Raw genomic sequence first — 23,709 nt, 5'->3', positions numbered from 1 at the left:
AAACCACAGAGAAGATAAAGAATGGTAATACCTTGTCCAAATAAAAACTAGACTTTGCCCACTGTACTAGTTTTCTATTGCTGTCATAACAAATTACCACAAACTTAATGGCATAAAACAACACAAATTTACGATCTTAAAAGTTCTGGAGGTCAGGATTCTGAAATGACTCTCACTGGGTTAAAATCAAGGCATCAGGGCTAAAAATCAAGGTATTACCATGGTTTTACCTTTCTAAACGCTTTAGGGGAGAATCTGTTTTCTTGACTTTTCCTGCTTCTAGAGCCCACCTCCATTCTTTGTCTGGTGGCTCCCTCGTATCTTCAAAGCAACCAATGGCTGGTTGAATCTGTACATCACACCACTCTGACACTGACCCTTCTGCCTCCCTCTTCCACATTTAAATGCCCTGTGATTACACTGGGCCCACCTGGATATTCAAGGATAGTCTTCCTAACTTAAAGATAGTTGATTAGCAAACTTAATTCTATCTGCTACCTTAATCTCATTTTGTTTTGTAACATAACATATTCAACAGATTTCAGGGATTAGGACGTGAACATCTTAATGAGGCCATTATTCTGCCTACCACACTCAGCTATCTACATTATTTGGCAAACAGTGTGAATGTAAATCTTGACAAATCCCAATCAGCCTATAAACTTCTAACCAAAGAAAACACAAAGATATTACCAGCTAAGTATCTTGCATACCTTATACACATACACTACTGTTAACAGGGGGTGTGTTTTACCTACCTGTGAAATTGAGGTTTTCATAATGAAAGCTTTTTTGATCATTTTTCAGTTTCCTCAATGTGCAGAAGTAGTTAATGAGATTTTGGACTTTACAGAAATGGAGAAATGTATTCTCCTTAGACATGAGCCTACAAATGGCTATCATTGCCACTGGCCACACACAAAGTGTTAAAATGTTATCCTGCCATAAATTCATTTCCAAAGTATGGGACAAGAATAATGCCCTTCTCTAATTTGGAAATATATTGAGGATGAGAATGAAGAAAGGGAAAATAAATAATAAAACAAAAGAGACATTTATGGACTGCTTCTTTAAATCTGTCTGATGAACTCTGAGTGGCCATTAGGAATCTAGAGAAAAATGAACTGACTGCATCTAAGTTGTTTGATATTCAGGCTGAGACAAACACTCACAGACTATTTAAAAACTCCAAAAAATATCAACAGAAAAGGAAAGCCAAGTTTAACGAGGACTTTTTCATTTTTTAACTAAAACTGTAATTTATTTGGAATCCATTTTTGTAAGTTCAAATTATCTCTGTACTTTAAAACCATTATCCCTGAGAAAGAGAGGTTTAAATTATGGTGCCATGCAAAGTGCTCTAAAGTTTTCTGAAATGATGGCAATTTTCCAAAGGGTTAGACTACACGGTAAATTTATAGAAGCAAAAGACCTCGCTGACAAATAGCTTGTCCACCAAAACAAGCTTGTAGATACAGAGTGGATAGATAGATCTGGAATCTATTTCTAGCACTTTTAAACACTTGCTGCTGCAAGGAGTTAAAATCTTAAGTAATTAAACGATTTTGTTGAGAGCATATTTAGCTTGGTACTATCACAATGGCCTGATACCAGGATTAGTACCAAGAGGGCTTGACAAGAGCAGAGCTTCAAATCAAAATCAGTTTTACATGTGACTATATTTAGTTTTACCAATACTACTTACAAGAAGAATGATGACCTAAAACCTGCAGACAGTTCAGAGAAGCATTATCAGAAAAGGAAAGAGAAAGAGTAAAAATCTCCTACTGTATTATGAGACAGAAAGAAACATGCCATTGTTATTTTGTATTAAATGTAGGTAATTTGTGCTTAGTCGGCTTGCTTTTAAATTCTCCTGTTACAATCTCAAATTTACTTATCTTAAAGATTCACATTAATATAGCTTATAAAATTTAAATATCTAGTAAAAGTTCAAAAAATAGTTAAAATAAACTGCTATATCACAGGATAGAATGAAACATTATAAAAATATTGTTTAATTAGTCCTGTTTATTACTGCTAATTGCAATTTTAACTATTCTGCAATTTTGTTTACTAGGAATTATGTAAGAGGAAGTAAATAATAAGTAATATTTATAATTTCAAATAAATGCCTTTTTTCATATGTTAATGTTAAAGTAATAACATGCATGCATATAATTACATTACATTATGTGATGTTATATTATGTTATGTTATATTGGTTTTTTTGGACTGGCATGGTATGACAAGATGGCTCTCTAAAAATCCGATCACCCTAATATTTGAATCTGAAGCCAAAGAGATTGATCTGGGCTGGAAATAAGTATTTGGGAGTTAAAAAATATCACTCCCACTTTGTGCTACTTTTTACATGCTCACAGTACAATATCACACTACATTGTAATTATCTGTATCCCCACAAAACAGCAAACATTGTGAGGGAAAGTAGTATAGCATAATTACCCTTGTTCCTCTAATGCCCAATTAAGTATCTGGCATATAAAATGTTCAGCATAAATATTTGTATGAAATTGTCTTTGAAAAGTTCTAAAGAATATTTTTAAAAATATTAACATGTTACCTCTGGAGAAAATATTTTATATGTAAAAGAGCAAAAGAAATAAGAGAATGAGTTTTGCAGTAGTACTAACAACTTTTTACTTAAAAGGTGAACACTCAGCTTGAAAAAAATCAATTTTAGAAATAGTTATCTTGGAAAGACAAATATAAAAAGATGTTTCAAGGACAAGAAAGCACTTCATATATACACAGGTATGAAATTCATATCATGTAAGTTAGTAAGAGACCACATGTCAAATTTGCAAGGAAATGTTACAGATGTATTTCAGTTATACAAGGAAATGAAGCTACTTGTGAGAAGATAATTTTCAGTATCAAGTAGTAAATGAATTGCTGCTGAACTGATTAATATGGTTAAAAGTTGGTATCTTTGAAATTTATATAAAAGAGTATATGTAAAAAGCTTCAGAAAACTTATGAGATCAGGCAAGAGATATGTAACAATTGATTTATCTGTATAAAGCTAAAGTTAGTGAGTTGGGGCTCTTCCTCTTTAAAATATATCACTTAGCTCTTAATGACTGACTTTTCATTCCCTATATGAATGCTGTTCTTTCACTTCTTTAGAATAGAAAGGAAATTATTTCAAAATTGTCTTCTGAGAGATATACAACATTCTTAAAGAAAAAGTTTAAAAATTAATATTTTAGCTTTCAAGGACAAGTTCTAATAATACAAAAATTACCATTTCTACTGTAAATGGTACAATGAAATTCAAATATTTATTATGGTTAAATTACTTTATGCATTTTATATTAGGTAAGTATATAATATAGCTCAAAGCAAAAAAATATATTTCAATGAATTTATTAAAATGTACTTTAAAGGCAATAGACTATAAGTCTTCTCCTAACAAAGCTAATCTCATGCTGAGTAGATTAACTAAAAAAAAAACATTGTTTAGATGAAATTACATTGGGGGCGTGGGAATACTTATGGACAGATTATAAAAAGTTCCTCAAGACTTTTGCCATCAGTGTTCTTCCTTATCTATCCCTTGTATGGGACTTAGAATATCAAGCAAGGGTCTATTCCAATCAATTGGGTTAGAAATGCAGAGCCCCTGAGTGTTATAAGCTATTTATTATACTAGGTTTTATTTTTCCATTGAAATGCTGCTATTAGATCATTTAACTGCCCTATTTTTTTTTTATTAGTCTTGTACCCTAAGGAAAGGCTGCCTCTTAAAGAAAATAAAATAGTCAATTCCAGAACAAATCACATTTATTAAACAGTTTAGTGAGAACCTCAAGAAAAATAAAAATTGGGATAATTGCATCTGCTTCAGTTTAAAGAGACCCAGGAAGGGGTGGTAAACCTCAGGCAGCATAAAATGGCTTTAACAGACTCCAGCATCCAGCCACTAACTAATACGTGATTTCTAATTACTTCTGTAGTTTGTCACTGTTCAGCACAATCAAATCTAATTGACCAGAAAATTTTGGTTAGATTGTACTCAACTATGGCTAAATTTTTACTGTTATTATTCTGGTTTCTTTGTGAACATCTCAACTTTACTGCATCATTAAACCTTAAATTAGATTTTGATAATAAGAATATTTCATAAAATTTTTCAAACAACTGCAATATTCACACAGGAGCTACGGTACTCTTAAATCCACTGTCATGTTTTTTAAAAACATTTAATTTAATTTATATTTATTTAATTTAATTCATACCCATTCTTTCTGGGTTATTAAAAACAACGGCACTTTGATTTTAATTAAACAATTTGAAGGCCATGACTAACAAATGTCAAATGCTAAAGGTGAACTCATGTCTTAACATGAGTGCATGTGAGTGCATGTCAGAGCATCTTTCATAGCATGAAGGGAATTCTAGTCTGAGTGTTCTTAGTTTCAGAATCACTGATGAGGTGTACATACAAGAAAGGTAGCAATTAACTACCTCAATTTAGAAGCTTGCATTACTTTATTTTCTTGTTGAGAATCAGTGGTCTAGCAATAGATTTGACATTTCTGTCATCAATTCTCTAAAATCTAGAAAAATAATATAGAAATGATTGTTGTCTAAATGTTTACTTTGTCCATAGACTCTGTGTGTTACTAAAGCATTGAAGATAAACATATATGATTTATTTCTTGAAGAGTATAAAGAGAATGCTTGCTCACACTGGTAATTTTTTTTTTTAATGCCTCTATAGGGCTTCCCTGGTTGAGAGTCTGCCTGCCGATGCAGGGGACACGGGCTCGTGCCCTGATCCGGGAAGATCCCACATTCCGCGGAGCGGCTGGGCCCGTGAGCCATGGCCGCTGAGCCTGAGCGTCCGGAGCCTGTGCTCTGCAACGGGAGAGGCCACAACAGTGAGAGGCCTGTGTACCGCAAAAATAAATAAATAAATAAAAAAAAATAAATGCCTCTATAAAACAAGACAATAAGATAACATCATTAGAAGCCTCCCTGTATAGTTTACCTTATATCTGCTGACATTTTCACGTATATGCTTATTTTATTTTCCACAATATGTGGAGCCTTCAGAAGAAATCAAGTATGTTTGAAAAAAGAGCTGATACTATTTGTTAATGTCAGATGTAGTGGGTCAGTGAAGGAACAGATCTAACCAATTCTGATCAGTTTGAGCTTTAACATCCAAGTACTTCAGTTTTGACTTGGTTATCAAAGAAACAGACAGAAAATACATTACATGACAACATGGCTGGACTATAACATCTAATGTGAAAGTGTAACCTAGCAGGACCCTATGGGGTCTTCTGGGGACAGACTCCTCTCCCATATCCTCTGCTATAGCTCCTCTCTGAAGTAACCAGATGATAGTATCTCATGCATATTTCCTGAGTTTTTCAGATAACCACCACCAAATGGAAGGAATTAACTACTTGATGTTTAAGAAAACATAGCTCCCAGATATTCTGGTACCTAAGGATTGATCATCATCAACCAATCAGAGAATTGTGCAAGAGCTGATCACATACTCTGCGACCCACTCCCACCCCCACCTGGTCTTTAAAAATGCTTTGCTGAAACCCTTCCAGGAGTTTGGGGTTTTTTTTAAGCACCAACTGCCCATTCTCCTTTCATGGTCCTGCAATAAACCTTTCTCTGCCTCAAATTCCAATGTTTCAGTTTGTTTGGCCTCACTGTGCATCAGGCACATGAACTTGCATTAGGTATCAAAAGCCTCTTAAAACATTATTTCAAAGGTATATATCTTCGGGCAGTAACAGTTTCTATTAACATGTGAAAAAATTATCTGAAAGCTCTAGCATACCTCACACAATACAGCCATTCTCAAATTGATCATATGTGAAGTAACTTGCATACTTCTACAATTGCACATGGTCATGAAATTAAAAACTATAGAAGTAACAAAGAAAGAAGCAGCTATTGAGAGGGCCCAACTAAAGGCATAAGAATCCCAGCTCCTTCTAATTCTCCCATTATCACTGGGGTAACACACATGGCTCCCCACAGTCATGAGTTCAATTTTCTTCTAGACATAAATTCTGATTTGAATTGTGCCAAAAAGAATAGATAAGACTCCCAGAGTATATTGACTTGGCCAACTTCCCATCTTCTACTAGGCTTGTAACCTAATTACCATTTGCATCTGATAAAATGTACTTATTTTCTCAACTAAAATATGGGTTTAAAAGGCAGTAAAATGTGAAAAAGAAATAAATATATGTCATGGCTGTAAAAAAGAAAAAAAAGTTTTAAAAGCAAAACTGATGGAGCTAGAAAATTATGTTAGAAAATATACTTATTTAAACTACAACTATCTTTTTTCCATATAAACTACTTGTTTTAAAATATTAATTAAAATATTAATCAAAAGACACTAGAACTTTTAAGTACTTCTTAAAAAATCATAAAACTAGTCCCAAACAGGTGGTATGACTCTCCTTTACTTGTTCACATGATTTTTTTAGTGTGAATGCTCATTAAGAAAGAAGCTGCTGGGCTTCCCTGGTGGCGCAGTGGTTGGGAGTCCGCCTGCCAATTCAGGGGACACAGGTTTGTGCCCCGGTCCGGGAAGATCCCACATGCTGCAGAGCGGCTGGGCCCGTGAGCCATAGATGCTGAGCCTGCATGTCCGGAGCCTATGCTCTGCAGCGGGAGAGGCCACAGCAGTGAGAAGCCCGCGTACCGCAAAAAAAAAAAAAAAAAAAGAAGCTGCTAACTAGTAATTTATAGAATAGGTTTTATTCTTTGATTATGGTACTAGATTCAAAGTTCTAACTCTAGGTCACTTAAAGAAAAAAAAAACCCTCAGAGTAAAATATTAAACTGATGAATTATTTAAGTATTTTATGGTAAAAAAAAATCACCCTTCCCTCCAATTCTAATGTACAGTTCAAAGGGACATTCAAACCAAAAACTATTTAATTTTATTTTACTTATTTATTTTTAATTACTTAAAAAGGAACACACACAGAGCTCAACAGATGCTAGGCAATATTGTGTTTTGCATAGTAAAAATATTTTACAAACATATATTGAGTTGAAAATGACCTTAAAATTTATTCAATCCAATAGCCAAGTCCAATCCTCCTCCTGCTTCCCCCTTCCTCACCCCACACAATTTACTTCTTTGTCCAGCTTTAAAATACTTGAACCTGAATGGCTTTAGAAGGGGCAGAGCCTCTTTCCCCACAGACTCACTATTCCCTATTGTCTCACACCCACCCACTCCATACAATTCAGATATTATATGCCTGATCTTCAAAGCTCAAGAATTTGCCACCCTTTCCTTGTTTAATCTAGCCCCTTTCATTTCAAAACTGAGGGAATACTCAGATGGTTAAGTGATTCATCCAAGTTCCTAAAGTATGTTGGTGGTCATGCTGGGTCTGCTCAGATTTCCTAGCACTTGGTTCTGTGCTGTCTTGTAGGCCTTTGCATCATCCATGCCATGTAAAGTTTTATACATAGTAAGCCTGAACCAGCATTGGAACATTGATTTCAGCTAGTGCTTTACAGAAAAAAGTATTTCAATCATATACTGGCATCATCTGCTCAAAATAGGAGTGTTTCCAGGAAGAACTATGAACTATCTTTAAAACATGTCTTTTAACTGTAATGCCTACATGGAAGTTCACAGTCTATGTGTGGCCATATACAGACAGATGTTCCAAAAGGTCACTGGACCTGTATAAACTTGGAATAAATAAGAAAAGCAAAGACTTGCTGTATCATGGCACAAACTGCATTGTTGTTATCATTTTAAAATAAAATAGTGGGTCAACTTAAACTTAAAAAAAAAGAGAGAGAGAGAGAGACTAATTTGATTACTTACAATAAAATTACAATTGTATAAAAAGCAATTGATACCACAAAGGCAACGAAACTGTACCAATTTCAACAGCCACACAGAAATTAAATTCAGGTAATGCTTCCCAAAAAAAAAAAACAAAAAACAAAAAAAACCTGGGCTCAATGCCATGAAATAAAAGATGAACAGAAATTGGAATAATACGATTTTGCCAAAGAATGATACTCACACTCTTCTCTTTTTTCAAAATTAGCAGCTATTGGCACATTATAGAGGTATGCCAAATCACCTTATTAAAAGTTGATTCAACAGTAAAAGTCTTACATTCTAATTAAAGCAATTAGATCTTACTTCAGTCGAATGATCCTAGTGCAACCAGAGGGTCTTTGCAGGTTACAGGACTCTGACAAGCTGAATCCAGGGCTCTTCATCCAGGTGCCTAACAGTCAAAGCTCATTTCCTGTTCATAAATCAAAAAACAAAGGTGATCAATTTAAATTGGGAGAGTTGTATTAGATAATTTATCAGTTGGCTCCTGAATTTTATTCTTTAGTTAATGCTTTTTAGAAGTTACATTATCATTTCTTTTTAGTGTAAGCAGCCTAAAATTCTTCATTCTTTTTCGGAAGTCAAGAATGAATAAAATGTAGACTTTTTTTAAAGCACAGTATTTTATTTCAAGGACAAATATATATACAAACACACTAATACTTTCCCCTCTTGATCTCATTTTCATGTGTGTACACCTTAATTTAGCTAGCCTAAGTGGGACACTTACCTTGTGCCATGCACTGCTAAACACTGTAAAAGATAAAGCAGAAGACACATAACTGGACACAGTGACTTGTGTTTCTTTGAAGAAAGGATTAACCAAAGGAAGAAATATATAGTAGAAAGAACACATCTGGTTCTTCTGTTGAATATCTGTGTGACCTGGGTAATTTCTGTTATTCTTTAAATATCAATTTAAATTTAGGATGAAAATAGGTAACATGAAGAACTATTGTGAGAATTGGAGACATTGTATATAATAACATGCTTAGCATATTTCCTAACATGTACTAGTTCCTCAATAATTGATATTATGTAGTATTTTAGGACATTGGCAGTCCTTCCCTAATATTTTATATCTTCTAATGCCATAATTGTTTATTCTACATTTTATATTTATGGACTGTGATATTAAGTAATAAGCCAAAATTATAGAACCACTTATTTTTTAATTCCCCTCTTTAATTTAATATTTTTTATAATAGCATTGAGATATCTGAAAGTTACACTATGTTTTTATCTTCTTTTTAAAATTATTCACCCCAAATAAGCTATTATTTTCTTCAGTCAAGGTCAACTTGGAGCACTGCATAAGCTTGTGACTAGGGAAAAAAATCTTGCCACTTCATTAGGTTAGTTTATTTTCTCTTTGCTCTCCTAATTATTTCCACCTCATTTGAAAATTTCAAATCTCCCTAAAGCTTTATATAACAGTAAATAATGTGTCATAAAGTACTCAACTACCAAAATACAAAGTAAAATAATATTTCTGCATTTTTTCTTAAATTCCTTCTGCTTTCAGAGAAAAATTACTTAAGGTATATCCCACAGATTCATACAATGTGGAAGCCCCATCCAACTCCCCTTTCTTTTCTCATAAGTTTCAAAGCTTCTTGATAAGATAATATAAATCATTTAATACAAAAATGATAAGGGAGATGAGGGGAAGATGGGAGACGAGGGGAAGATGGCGGAAGAGTAAGACACGGAGATCACCTTCCTCCCCACAGATACACCAGAATTACATCTACACGTGGAACAACTCCTACAGAACACCTACTGAATGCTGGCAGAAGACCTCAGACCTCCCAAAAGGCAAGAAAGTCCCCACGTACCTGGGTAGGGCAAAAGAAAAAAGAATAAACAGAGACAAAAGGATAGGGACGGAACCTGCACCAGTGGGAGAGAGCCGTGAAGGTTTCCACACACTAGAAGCCCCTTCGCAGGCAGAGACTGCGGGTGGCAGAGCGGGGAAGCTTCGGAGCCGTGGATGAGAGCACAGCAACAGGGGTGAGGAGGGCAAAGCGGACAGATTCCCACACAGAGTATCGGTCCTGACAGGCACACACCAGCCCGAGAGGCTTGTCTGCTCGGCCGCCAGGGCGGGCGGGGCAGGGCGCTGAGGCTCGGGCTTTGGTCAGAGCGCAGGGAGAGGACTGGAGTTGGCGGCGTGAACACAGCCTGAAGGGGCTAATGCGCCACAGCTAGCAGGGAGGGAGTCCGGGAAAAAGTCTGGACCTGCCGAAGAGGCAAGAGACTTTTTCTTCCCTCTTTGTTTCCTGGTGCGCGAGGAGAGGGGATTAAGGGCGCTGCTTAAAGGAGCTCCAGAGACAGGCGTGAGCCACAGCTAAAAGCGCGGTCCCCAGAGACGGGCATGAGACGATAAGGCTGCTGCTACCGCCACTAAGAAGCCTGTGTGCGAGCAGAGGTCACTATCCACACAACCCTTCCGGGGAGCCGATGCAGCCCGCCACTGCCAGGGTCCCGGGATCCAGGGACAACTTCCCCGAGAGAATGTATGGCGCGCCTCAGGCTGGTGCAACGTCACGCCGGCCTCTGCCACCGCAGACCTGCCCCGCACTCTGTACCCCTCCCTCCCACCAGCCTGAGTGAGCCAGAGTCCGCGAAGCGGCTGCTCCTTTAACCCCATCCTGTCCGAGCAAAGAACAGATGCCCTCGGGCGACCTACATGCAGAGGCGAGGCCAAATCCAAAGCTGAGCCCCAGAAGCTGTGAGAACAAAGAAAAGAAAGGGAAGTTTCTCCGAGCAGCCTCAGAAGCAGCAGATTAAGGCAGCACAATCAACTTGATGTACCCTGCATCTGTGGAATAAATGAATAGACAACAAATCATCCCAAATTGAGGAGGTGGACTTTGAGAGCAATATTTATTATTTTTCCCCCTTTCCTCTTTTTGTGAGTGTGTATGTATATGCTTCTGTGTGAGATTTTGTCTGTATAGCTTTGCTTCCACCATTTGTCCTAGGGTTCTATCCGTTTGTGGTTTTTCTTTTTTCTTGTTCTTTAAAATTTTTTTCCTAATAGTTATTTTTTATTTTATTAACTTTATTTTATTTGATCTTCTTTCTTCATTTCCTTCCTTCCCTCCTTCCTTCCTCCCTCCCTCCTTCCCTCCCTCCTTTCTTTCTTTCTTTCTTTTTTTCTAATTTTTCTCCGTTTTATTCTGAGCCATGTGGATGGAAGGTTCTTGGTGCTGCAGCCAGGAGTCAGTGCTGTGCCTCTGAGGTGGGAGAGCCAACTTCAGGACACTGGTCCACAAGAGACCTCCCAGCTCCACATAATGTCAAATGGCAAAAATCTCCCAGAAATCTCCATCTCAACACTGGCACCCAGCTTCACTCAAAGACTAGCAAGCCACAGTACTGGACACCCTATGCCAAACAACTAACAAGATTCCTGATAGCAAGACTAGCACAATCCCACCCATTAGCAGAGAGACTGCCTAAAATCATAATAAGTCCACAGACACCCCAAAACACACTACCAGACGTGGACCTGCCCACCAGAAAGAAAATATCCAGCCTCATCCACCACAACACAAGCAGTAGTCCCCTCCACCAGGAAGCCTACACAACCCACTGAACCAACCTTAGCCACTGGGGACAGACACCAAAAACAACGGGAACTATGAACCTGCAGCCTGTAAAAAGAAGACCCCAAACACAGTAAGATAAGCAAAATGAGAAGGCAGAAAAACACACAGCAGATGGAGGAAGAGAAAATCCCACCAGAGCTAACAAATGAAGAGGAAACAGGCAGGCTACCAGAAAAAGAATTCAGAATAATGATAGTAAAGATGATCAAAATGTTGGAAATAGAATAGACAAAATGCAAGAAACATTTAACAAGGACCTAGAAGAACTAAAGATGAAACAAGCAAAGATGCACAACACAGTAAATGAAATTAAAAATACTCTAGATGGAATCAAGAGCAGAATAACTGAGGCAGGAAAACGGATAAGTAAACTGTAAGATAAAATAGTGAAAATAACTACTGCAGAGCAGAATAAAGAAAAAAGAATGAAAAGAACTGAGGACAGTCTCAGAGACCTCTGGGACAATATTAAACGCACCAACATTCGAATTATAGGGGCTTCATAAGAAGAAAAGAAAAAGAAAGGGACTGAGAAAATATTTGAAGAGATTATAGTGGAAAACTTCCCTAATATGGGAAAGGAAATAGTTAATCAAGTCCAGGAAGCACAGAGAATCTCATACAGGATAAATCCAAGGAGAAATATGCCAAGACACATATTAGTCAAACTCAAAAATTAAATACAAAGAAAACATATTAAAAGCAGCAAGGCAAAAACAACAATTAACACACAAGGGGATCCCCATAAGGTTAACAGCTGATCTTTCAGCAGAAACTCTGCAAGCCAGAAGGGACTGGCAGGACATTTTAAAGTGATGAAGGAGAAAAACCTGCAACCCAGATTACTCTACCCAGCATGGATCTCATTCAGATTTGATGGAGAAATTAAAACCTTTACCGACAAGCAGAAGCTGAGAGAGTTCAGCACCACCAAGCCAGCTTTACAACAAATGCTAAAGGAACTTCTCTAGGCAAGAAACACAACAGAAGGAAAATACCTACAGCAACAAACCCAAAACAATTAAGAAAATGGGAATAGGAACATACATATTGCTAATTACCTTAAATGTAAATGGATTAAATGCTCCCACCAAAAGACACAGATTCACTGAATGGACAAAAAAACAAGACCCATATATATGCTGTCTACAGGAGACCCACTTCAGACCTTGAGAAACATACAGACTGAAAGTAATGGGATGGAAAAAGATATTCTATGCAAATGGAAACCAAAAGAAAGCGGGAGTAGCAATTCTAATATCATACAAAACAGACATTAAAATAAAGACTATTAGAAGAGACAAAGAAGGACACTACATAATGATCGAGGGATCGATCCAAGAAGAAGATATAACAATTGTAAATATTTATGCACCCAATATAGGGGCACCTCAATATATAAGGCAAATACTAACAGCCATAAAAGGGGAAATTGACAGTAACACATGCATAGTAGGGGACTTTAACACCCCACTTTCACCAATGGACAGATCATCCAAAATGAAAATAAATAAGGAAACACAAGCTTTAAATGATACATTAAATAAGTTGGGCTAAATTGATATATATAGGTCATTCCATCCAAAAATAACAGAATACACATTTTTCTCAAATGCCCATGGAACATTCTCCAGGATAGATCATATCTTGGGTCACAAATCAAGCCTTGGTAAATTTAACAAAATTGAAATTGTATCAAGTATCTTTTCAAACACAATGCTATGAGACTACATATCAATTACAGGAAAAGATCTGTAAAAAATACAAACACATGGAGCCTAAACACTACACTACTCAAAAACGAAGTGATCACTGAAGAAATCAAAGAGGAAATAAAAAAATACTTAGAAACAAATGACAATGGAGACACGACGACCCAGAACCTATGGGATGCAGCAAAAGCAGTTCTAAGAGGGAAGTTTATAGCAACACAATCCTACCTTAAGAAACAGGAAACATCTCGAATAAACAACCTAAACTTGCACCTAAAGCAATTAGAGAAAGAAGAACAAAAAACCCCAAAGTTAGCAGAAGGAAAGAAATCATAAAGATCAGATCAGAAATAAATGAAAAAGAAAGGAAGGAAATGATAGCAAAGAAAAATAAAACTAAAAGCTGGTTCCATGAGAAGATAAAGAAAATTGATAAACCATTAGCCAGACTCATCAAAAAAAAAAAAAAGGGAGAAGACACAAATCAATAGAATTAGAAATTAAAAAGCAGAAGTAACAACTGACACTGCAGACATACAGAAGATCATGAGAGATTACTACAAGCACATCTATGCCAACAAAATGGACAACCTGGAAGAAATGGACAAATTCTTAGAAATGCACAACCTGCTAAGACTGAATCAGGAAGAAATAAAAAATGTGAACAGACCAATCACAAGCACTGAAATTGAAACTGTGACAAAAATCTTCCAACAAACACAAGCCCAGGACCAGATGACTTCACAGGAGAATTCTATCAAACATTTAGAGAAGAGCTAACACCTATCCTTCTCAAACTCTTCCAAAATATAGCAGAGGGAGGAATACTCCCAAACTCATTCTATGAGGCCACCATCACCCTGATACCAAAACCAGACAAGGATGTCACAAAGAAAGAAAACTATAGACCAATATCACTGACGAAAATAGATGCAAAACTCCTCAACAAAATACTTGCAAACTGAATCCAACAGCACATTAAAAGGGTCATACACCATGATCAAGTGGGGTTTATTCCAGGAATGCAAGGAGTTTTCAATATATGCAAATCAATCAACATGATACACCATATTAACAATTTGAAGGAGAAAAAACATATGATCATCTCAATAGATGCAGAGAAATCTTAACATAAAATTCAACATCCATTTATTATAAAAGCCCTGCAGAAAGTAGGCAAAGAGGGAACTTTCCTCAACATAATAAAGGCCATATATGACAAACCCACAGCCAACATTGTTCTCAATGGTGAAAAACTGAAAGCCTTTCCACTAAGACGAGGAACAAGACAAGGTTGCCCACTCTCACCATTCTTATTCAATATTATCTTGAAAGTTTTAGCCACAGCAATCAGAGAAGAAAAGGAGATAAAAAGAATCTAAAACAGAAAAGAAGAAGTAAAGCTGTCACTGTTTGCAGATGACATGATACTATACATAGAAAATTCTAAACATGCTATGAGAAAACTACTAGAGCTAATCAATGAATTTGGTAAAGTAGCAGGATACAAAATTAATGCACAGAAATCTCTGGCATTCCCATACACTAATGATGAAAAATCTGAAAGTGAAATCAAGGAAACACTCCCATTTACCATTGCAACAAAAAGAATAAAATATCTAGGAATATACCTACCTATGGAAACAAAAGACCTGCATGCAGAAAGGTATAAGACACTGATGAAAGAAATTAAAGATGATATAAATAGATGGAGAGATATACCATGTTCTTGGATTGGAAGAATCAATATGGTGAAAATATACTACCCAAAGCAATCTACAGATTCAATGCAATCCCTATCAAACTACCACTGGCATTTTTCACAGAACTAGAACAAATAATGTCAAAATTTGTATGGAAACACAAAAGACCCTGAATAGCCAAAGCAATCTAGAGAACGAAAAACGGAGCTGGAGGAATCAGGCTCCCTGACTTCAGACTATACTACAAAGCTACACTAATCAAGACAGTATGGTACTGGCACAAAAACAGAAAGATAGATCAATGGAACAGGATAGAAAGCCCAGAGATAAACCCACGCACATATGGTCACCTTTTCTTTGATAAAGGAGGCAGGAATGTACAGTGGAGAAAGGACAGTCTCTTCAATAAGTGGTGCTGGGAAAACTGGACAGGGACATGTAAAAGTATGAGATTAGATCATTCCCTAACACCATACACAAAAATAAGCTCAAAATGGATTAAAGACCTAAATGTAAGGCCAGACACTATCAAACTCTAGAGGAAAACATAGGCAGAACACTCTATGACATATATCACAGCAAGCTCCTTTTTGACCCACCTCCTAGAGGAATGGAAATAAAAACAAAAATAAACAAATGGAACCTAATGAAACTTCAAAGCTTTTGCACAACAAAGGAAGCCATAAACAAGACCAAAAGACAACCCTCTGAATGGGAGAAAATATATGCAAATGAAGCAACTGACAAAGGATTACTCTCCAAAATATACAAGCAGCTCATGCAGCTCAATAACAAAAAAACAAACAACCCAATCCAAAAATGGGCAGAAGACCTAAATAGACATTTCTCCAAAGAAGATATACAGATTTCCAACAAACACATGAAAGAATGCTGAACATCATTAATCATTAGAGAAATGCAAATCAAAACTACAATGAGATATCATCTCACACTGTCAGAATGGCCATCATCAAAAAATCTAGAAACAATAAATGCTAGAGCGGGTGTGGAGAAAAGGGAACACTCTTGCACTGTTGGTGGGAATGTGAATTGGTACAGCCACTATGGAGAACAGTATGGAGGTTCCTTAAAAATCTACAAATAGAACTGCCATATGACCCAGCAATCCCACTACTGGGCATATATCCTGAGAAAACCATAATTCAAAAAGAGTCATGTGCCAACATGTTCGTTGCAGCTCTATCTACAATAGCCTGGAGATTGAAACAACGTAAGTGTCCATCATTGGATGAATGGATAAAGAAGATGTGGCACATATATATAATGGAATATTACTCAGCCATAAAAAGAAACAAAATTGATCCATTTGTAATGAGGTGGATGGACCTAGAGTCTGTCATACAGAGTGAAGTAAGTCAGAAAGAGAAAGACAAATACCGTATGCTAACACATATATATGGTATTTAAGAAAAAAATATGGCATGAAGAACCTAGGGTTAAGACAGGAATAAAGACACAGACCTACTAGAGAATGGACTTGAGGATATGGGGAGGGGGAAGGGTAAGCTGTGACAAAGTGAGAGAGTGGCATGGACATATATACACTACCAATCGTAAAATAAATAGCTAGTGGGAAGCAGCCGCATAGCACAGGGAAATCAGCTCGGTGCTTTGTGACCACCTAGAGGGGTGGGATAGGGAACGTGCAAGGGAGGGAGATGCAAAAAGGAAGAGATATGTGAACATATGTATATGTATAACTGATTCACTTTGTTATAAAGCAGAAAGTAACACACCATTGTAAAGCAATTATACTCCAATAAAGATGTAAAAAAAATGATAAGCTTTATGTATCCACCTATTATCAAATAAAGTCCTTGGTGCAAGTTTAGTGACGTACATCATCAGTATATACACATATACACACATACTCACACATACAGGTCAGGACATTTTAGAATATCTCATTTGTCAGGAATAAAAGTGTTGTCAAATGTGGAAGACTGAAGGTCACTACTCAATTCTTACCTTTTATTTAAAGGGACTTCATGGGCAAGGGTGTTCAAGAAATCAATCACTGTCTTAAGACAAATGTGGGATTTGGCTTTCCCTCGACATTGAAAATGAAGAAGAAGCCGTAATAAAAATGGTATAGGCACGCTCACAAAAAGTCAATCTACAAATCAAAGGAAATCCAAGTCACATGGAACTTTCCTTTTAACCTTCTGTCAGCATCTAACTAGATAAAATGGCATACTGCCATCTTCATCCTTGCATTTAATTAAAAATTAAACTGTATAGAATGGGTTAGATAGCTGAAAAGTCATGTGTCATCTTGTTTAAAATAATGCCTTTAGTCAATCCCCCTTGCTTTTTCTAACCTCAAATTCAGTATTATGTTTACTAGGAAATGAACTCTAGTTTCATTTACTGAAATGCATTGTTCAAGATGTGATTTTCTCACATTCTTAGGGAAACTTGCCTGAATTAGTTCCTTGTAGACCTTTCAAATTTTACTAAAAGTCAGAATACTGGAATGAGAAGGAAGCTTGAAGATTCTCTCATTCAAGTACTCACACAAACACCTACCATCAGCTCCCACTAGATATTTTATTTGATAATAGACTTCATCCTGACACTATATCCAATGTTTTGGGAATAAAATCTCAGAAATAAAAAGCCCCACTTATATATGGAGAGTTTTTCTCTATACAGAGTCTTTTTTTAATGGTATACATTTGTATCAGAAAGACAAAATGTTACAACTCTTTGGAAATTGTATTTATTTCTGATGATGGCTTGATGAAAACATATTAATACACTAATTTTGGATTTTCTTAGTCACACTATATAAAAACAAATTAAAAACAAACAAAAGAGCCACCCAACACACACTATTTTCCAATTTAGCAAAGTTTCTGTGGAATTAATATAATATCTTTAACAACCATTCTTTTATATGGTTATCATTTTACTAGTTTATGGAGGATGGATTTTCCTAAAACAGCTTTCTTCAAGCCACTCTACTGATCAAGAACTAATAAAAATTCCCTGGCGTCAATCACATTAATTTCACTTTCAGTTTAACATCCATAGATATCTCACCATGATCCAAGCATATACTCTTCAAATACTGTATATGAATTGGGATTTTTAAATATCTTGAGCCACAGTTGAGATTCTTGAAGGCAAGGACTATGCCTCGGTTAGCTGTGCCCCCAGGACCTATCACTTTGCCAATATATAGAGCGTGCACAACAAGTGTTAGTTAACTGTGACTCTCAACATTTCTAATCCTTTCCACATCACAGATCTCCTCACAGCCCGTTGGAAGAATACACTGAGTATTCACTCCACGTCTTTTCTCATGCTGACCTTCCTTTCTAAGACATTTATTTTGCTCTCTTTTGCCTAGTTTCTACCCATTCTCCAAGATTCACCTATATCATGAAATCTATTCTAGCCTAGGCATTTAATGTCTCTCTAATATTTTTCAAGACTATACCACACTGAACTCTAATATTTTGAAGAAGAGTAGGAAAATCAGATTTATACTTTTTATATATCCCCCACAGCTCCTAGCTCAAAGTTTGGCACATAGTTGCTAACTAGTACAGAGGATACAGATGATTTGTGAGCTGGGAAAGATACAAGTCCCTTGTTGATGAATTAGATCAGGGATTGGCAAACTATAGGCCAGGGGCCAAATACCTTCTGCTATCTGTTTTTATAAACAAAATTTTATTGGAACACACCCACATACATTCATCTACGCATTGTCTATGGCTGCTTTGCTGCTATAACAGGAGCACTGAGTAGTTGTGACAGAGACTGTCTGGCCCATAAGCCTATAATATTTATTATCTTGTCCGTCACAGAATAAGTGTGCCAATCAGTGTATTAGCTCAGTAGTTCTCCAGTGTGGGCCCAAGATCTGGGCCATTCACAGCCTTAAGTACTGTGGTTATACAACACTCTATAAGCCAGTTCTTAAAGGGTGGTCCCTGAACTGGCAGTACCGGCATCATCAGGGAAATTTCTAGAAGTGCAAAATCTCAGACCCCATCCCAGACTACAGATCAGAAACTCTGGAGATGGGGACCAGTAATCTGCATTTTTACTACCCCTTCAAGTGACTCGAATGCACACTAAAATTTGAGGACTACTAGATTATATAAAGAAAGGAGCATTTATTAACACCTGGCCATAATGACGTGGCCTGGCAATGGCAGACCCTGTTTCTTCAGCTGCTACTAGTCTATACAGAGATTTTAAGTGATTAAAAGATATCAATTATGTTTCATCTGCCCTGAAATGTAACACCTTGGGTTTACTCTGAAAGAACACTAGGGAACAGGATTTCCTTGATGTGGGAATTGCTACAGTACTTTCAGTAAATGCTAATACAGCCGCCAGCTGTATATCCAAAGGGAAGACAATATACCAAGTGCCAAAGTATAAAATCTATCCAAAAATAGATCGAAATATCAAAGCAATATAGCAGATAAGCTCCAGTTTTTATAGGTCTGCCAGTCAAGACAAACCTTTGCACAGTGATTCTCAGCAGGGATACAGGAGAAGCGGACTACAGCTCAGTTTGAAACTCTGCTAATCAAGGATTTGTTCCAACATGCATATCCCCAGTGCTAAATTTCAAATGTGGCCAGATAGCACTTTCCATGATAGTGTGTGGTTAGAAATAAGAAATAATCACTACCAAGCCTTGTGGAAGGTAGTAACTAGCTAGCATTACCTGTGGAAAAATATATATATAATTGCATTATATAATATATACAATTTTCATGAACTAATATTTGTTTAAATTTACAGTAAATCCCCCTTCTTCATTGTTTCTCTCTAAAATACAGATTAGCACCAGCAGCTATGGCTATGATATGACAGGGTTATAATCTATAAAAACTAATGGCAAAATATTGATGAGATAAGCATGATAAAGTTATTTTTTTCTGGAAAGACCTTGCCTCAGTGTATTATATTTAATGCTGAAAGTCCAGAAGCTATATCAGGAAACAACAATAAAATTATTTAACCTATTGAAGAGTCTACATAGAGGTTAAAAGAAACATATGTCAATCAATAAAAATAAACTATTTATTGACAGCCTCTAGAAAGTTCACATTATTTCCTAGTCATAAAAAATCATTATGTTTCCATGCACTGAGTACATTATTCCTCTTTTGAAAAATGGCACATAGATGTTATATGCCTAAAATCTGTGTAAACATTTTGTTCAATATCCATTTAAGAGTGTTTTTATTTTGACACATATCTATGGAAAATAGGAAAAGTATTCCAATCATCTGTGTAACAGAAAACTGGGAAATACGAGCCTGGATTTCACACCTATGAATTTAGTAAATGATTGATGACAGTTCAGATGATATGTTAGAATTCTGATTCAAAGACCTAAATTCACATTTAAATCAAGGATTAACAAATACATGATTTGGTACTTTTATGTTTAACTCAGCCCAAATTCAGAAAAGAAGAATATACAATTATCCCTCTATATAGGAACCACCAGCCCATGTAAAGACTAAAACTATGCTTCATTCAGAAATAATTCACAGTGGGGAGACATAATACCTATCTAGATGGACAGTGAGTGGCAACCAGCATGAAGCAAGGCGCTGGCGGAGTAGGTCACAGGAAGTAATTAGGAGTAATGCTCTAAAATTTTAAGGAGTGAAAAATTAGGCTAAATGTTAGAAGCCTTTCACAGAAAGTCCGTTATCCTCTAGAATCAACCTCCAGCTGAAGCTTCTTCAGTTGTGTCATTTAAAATTAGACAAGAGCCCGTTTTGCCAAAATACCATAGGGAATGACTAGTAAGATGTATTAAATGAACTATTTTTTTTCTTTTACTCTTAAGTTAGATCTTTTGCATATCTAACTGTCATGATTCCACACACATTAAAAAATTAGTGAGGGCTTCCCTGGTGGCGCAGTGGTTGAGAGTCCGCCTGCTGATGCAGGGGACACGGGTTCGTGCCCCAGTCTGGGAAGATCCCACATGCCGTGGAGCGGCTGGGCCCATGAGCCATGGCCACTGAGCCTGCGCGTCTGGAGCCTGTGCTCTGCAATGGGAGAGGCCACGGCAGTGAGAAGCCCGCGTACCGCAAAAAAAAAAAAAAAAAAAAAAATAGTGAGAAGATGAAAATCTTCTGAAGGTTATTCTTACTATTATACCACATCAATTCATATTGTTGCTTTTTTTTATCCAAAACAAGAGGAAGATGGGATAAAAGAAATAATTAAGAGATTAAAAACTACTCTTGAATAGTTCACTCAAAATACTAAATTCAAGGAAAAGGTCTCTTAGAAGTACATTCATTCAAAAAATTTGCATAGTTAAAACCATATTTAATTACTAGCAATGTCCCAGTACAAGACATAACACAGAGTTGGTAATCAATAAATACTAAATGAATAAGCGAACACCTCTCCCCTGGAGATTGTTTTTTCTAGGGTTTATGTCCTTGAGATGTACGCTTATTAAAAATCAGTCAGTTCCTTTTTAAGACTGATTAAGGAAATAAGTGGTTATTTTCCCCCAAGTTAAAAGAAACCTGACCCTTCCTTTCCAGACCACTTGTCAGTAAATGGATGATTTCTTAGCCTTAGGTCTCTAGGCTTTGTGCTGTATGTCAAGTTCTTGATCCAAGCAAGGTAGCCCAAAAAGTTATCAGTAAAACACTAGGCTACTTTGTCTTTCTGCATTTCATACTTACAGTGCCACCATTCCTGCCAGCTATTCATAAATAAAAATTTGTATCTGTGGCTTCAGAGATATTGCTGTGTGATCAGTTAACCCAAAAAGATTACAGATGTAAGTTACAAGTCAATCTATCTGGGTTTCAATTCCAGCTAAACCATGAACTCTGTGACCTTGGACAAGTTACTTAACCTTTAGGTTTATTTCCTCACCTGTAAAGTGAGAAAATTATATTAGTGATATCATCTCATAAGGTTATATTAAGGATTAAAAATCAGATAATTCATGTAAAATGATTTCAAGTGCACTGGAGAGACACTATCTGGGTTCAAATCCTAGTCCTGATATTTATTAGCTGTTTGTACTGGTGCACCTTACTTAGCCTCAGTGTGCTTTATAAGTGCATAGAAAAAGACCAGCTATTGTTATTTAAGTAGCTTTGATCTCCAGGATGCAGCAGTGAGTGGTGGTGAGAAATGAGATCTTAATTCCCTTCCCAGAAATTGAACCTGGGTAGCCTGGATGAAAACCAGGTATCCTGGCCACCACACCCCCTGGTTCTTGCCACCAGTGAAAAATGCATTTCTCACGGAAGCAAAACTGTAAAAACAGGTACAAAGTTTATTATTAGAGGCACAGTACAACAAGTGGGAGAGCACACAGAGAAACAGTTTGTTTAGTTAAGATAGAACCAAGGCAGAGAGGCACACCCAGGAGAGAAAGGGTGTGGGTGTCCTCCCTAATGAGGAGTGCAGTAAAGATGTGGTTAAGTCATTTATATAGGGCAGTTCCTCCGGGTCTTTGTTTACCTTGGGCCAATTATCTGGTTTCTTTTTCCACAACTGACCTGCCCTAGGACCCTCACCAACATGCATGCACAACTTTTTCCAAGATGGATTTCAGCCCAGAGGCCTATGGGATGGCCTTAGCATCACATATTATGGGGTGGTGCCCCCTCCGTTTTGACCCCCAAGGAGACTTTCTGAACATGTGCAATGTTTCCCTTGCCCCAAGGATGGGAAGTGTGTGACCTGTTGATCCTTTTATGGCACTCTGTCCCTACCATAAAAATGCCCAATGTCCGGTTATTTACCCTATTCCTGTTGCTGGTCTTTATATCAAGGTTCTGATTTCGAAATATAGACAGGAGTCTGGTCGTAAATATGTAGTCTAGAGCCCGTTTGTCTCTTGCCTCAGAAAATGTAAACAGGGGGCTGGTAATGAATGTCCGGCCTGGAGCCCATCTTCTTCTCATCCCAGGAAGTGTGAACAGGAGGCCAGTTGTAAATGTCTAGCCTGGAACCCATTTATCTCCTACTTCAGCTTTATTGGGATATAATTTATACATCTAATGTGTGTAATTCAGTGATTTTTAGTAAATTTACACAATAAGTTAGCCATCACCATAACCCAGTTTTAGAATACTTCTTTACCCCTCAGCAAAATTTTCCTTATGCCCATTTGTACTTAATCTCCACTTCCAATCCCAGCCTCAGGCAACCACTGATTGGGTTTTTGTCTCTATGGATTGTGATACTGTAATCATACAACATGTGGCCTTTGTTTTCTGGGTGTCTTTTACTTAACATAATAGTTTTAAGGTTCATCATAGTATGTGTCAGTACTCTATTCCTTTTTATTGCCAAATAATATTCCACTGTATAGAGGTACTTGCTATTACAGATAGATGGATGATAGATAGATAGATAGATAGATAGATGATAGATAGATTGATAGATATAGATACAGACAGATATAGATATCTCATCATCATCCTGTAATAATGAAAGATCTAAAGATTATTTCCTCTTTCCCTGCCAGGCTGGTCTCTAAGATTACGTTTGATTTTAGGACAATCTTTCACTATTAAACAAATAGGAGTCTTTGGGGTTTCATCTGTTTCCCTGTCAATTAAGATTATGACTAGACTAGTGAAAATAAACTGAGTACATTTCCAGACTGTCAATATATTTCATGATGTATATATATATATATATATATATATATATATATATATATATTGCCATTCCTACCAACTATCACTGCCATTTCAAATGTGTGACTAACCATTCCCTTTAAAGGCCTGTGACAAGCC

The 23,709-nt window shown here is 36.7% G+C and overlaps 1 protein-coding gene across 6 annotated transcripts in view; it reads right to left on the bottom strand.

Moving 5' to 3' along the window:
• NAALADL2 (N-acetylated alpha-linked acidic dipeptidase like 2) overlaps window positions 1-23,709 on the bottom strand; it is a 1,532,395-nt gene that overhangs the window by 1,181,210 nt on the left and 327,476 nt on the right. For all 6 annotated transcript variants that reach the window (XM_081235898.1, XM_081235896.1, XM_081235895.1 and 3 more), the window contains one exon: window positions 8,189-8,297. The gene's annotated coding sequence lies outside the window, so the exon portion shown is untranslated. The remainder of the gene's footprint in view (window positions 1-8,188; window positions 8,298-23,709) is intronic.

The sequence above is a fragment of the Mesoplodon bidens genome, assembly GCF_964165515.1.
Source record: "Mesoplodon bidens genome assembly, chromosome: 5".
Lineage (NCBI taxonomy): Eukaryota > Metazoa > Chordata > Mammalia > Artiodactyla > Ziphiidae > Mesoplodon > Mesoplodon bidens.
The sequence above is the reverse complement of the archived record's forward strand: the minus strand, read 5'-3'. Positions and strand labels throughout refer to the sequence as shown.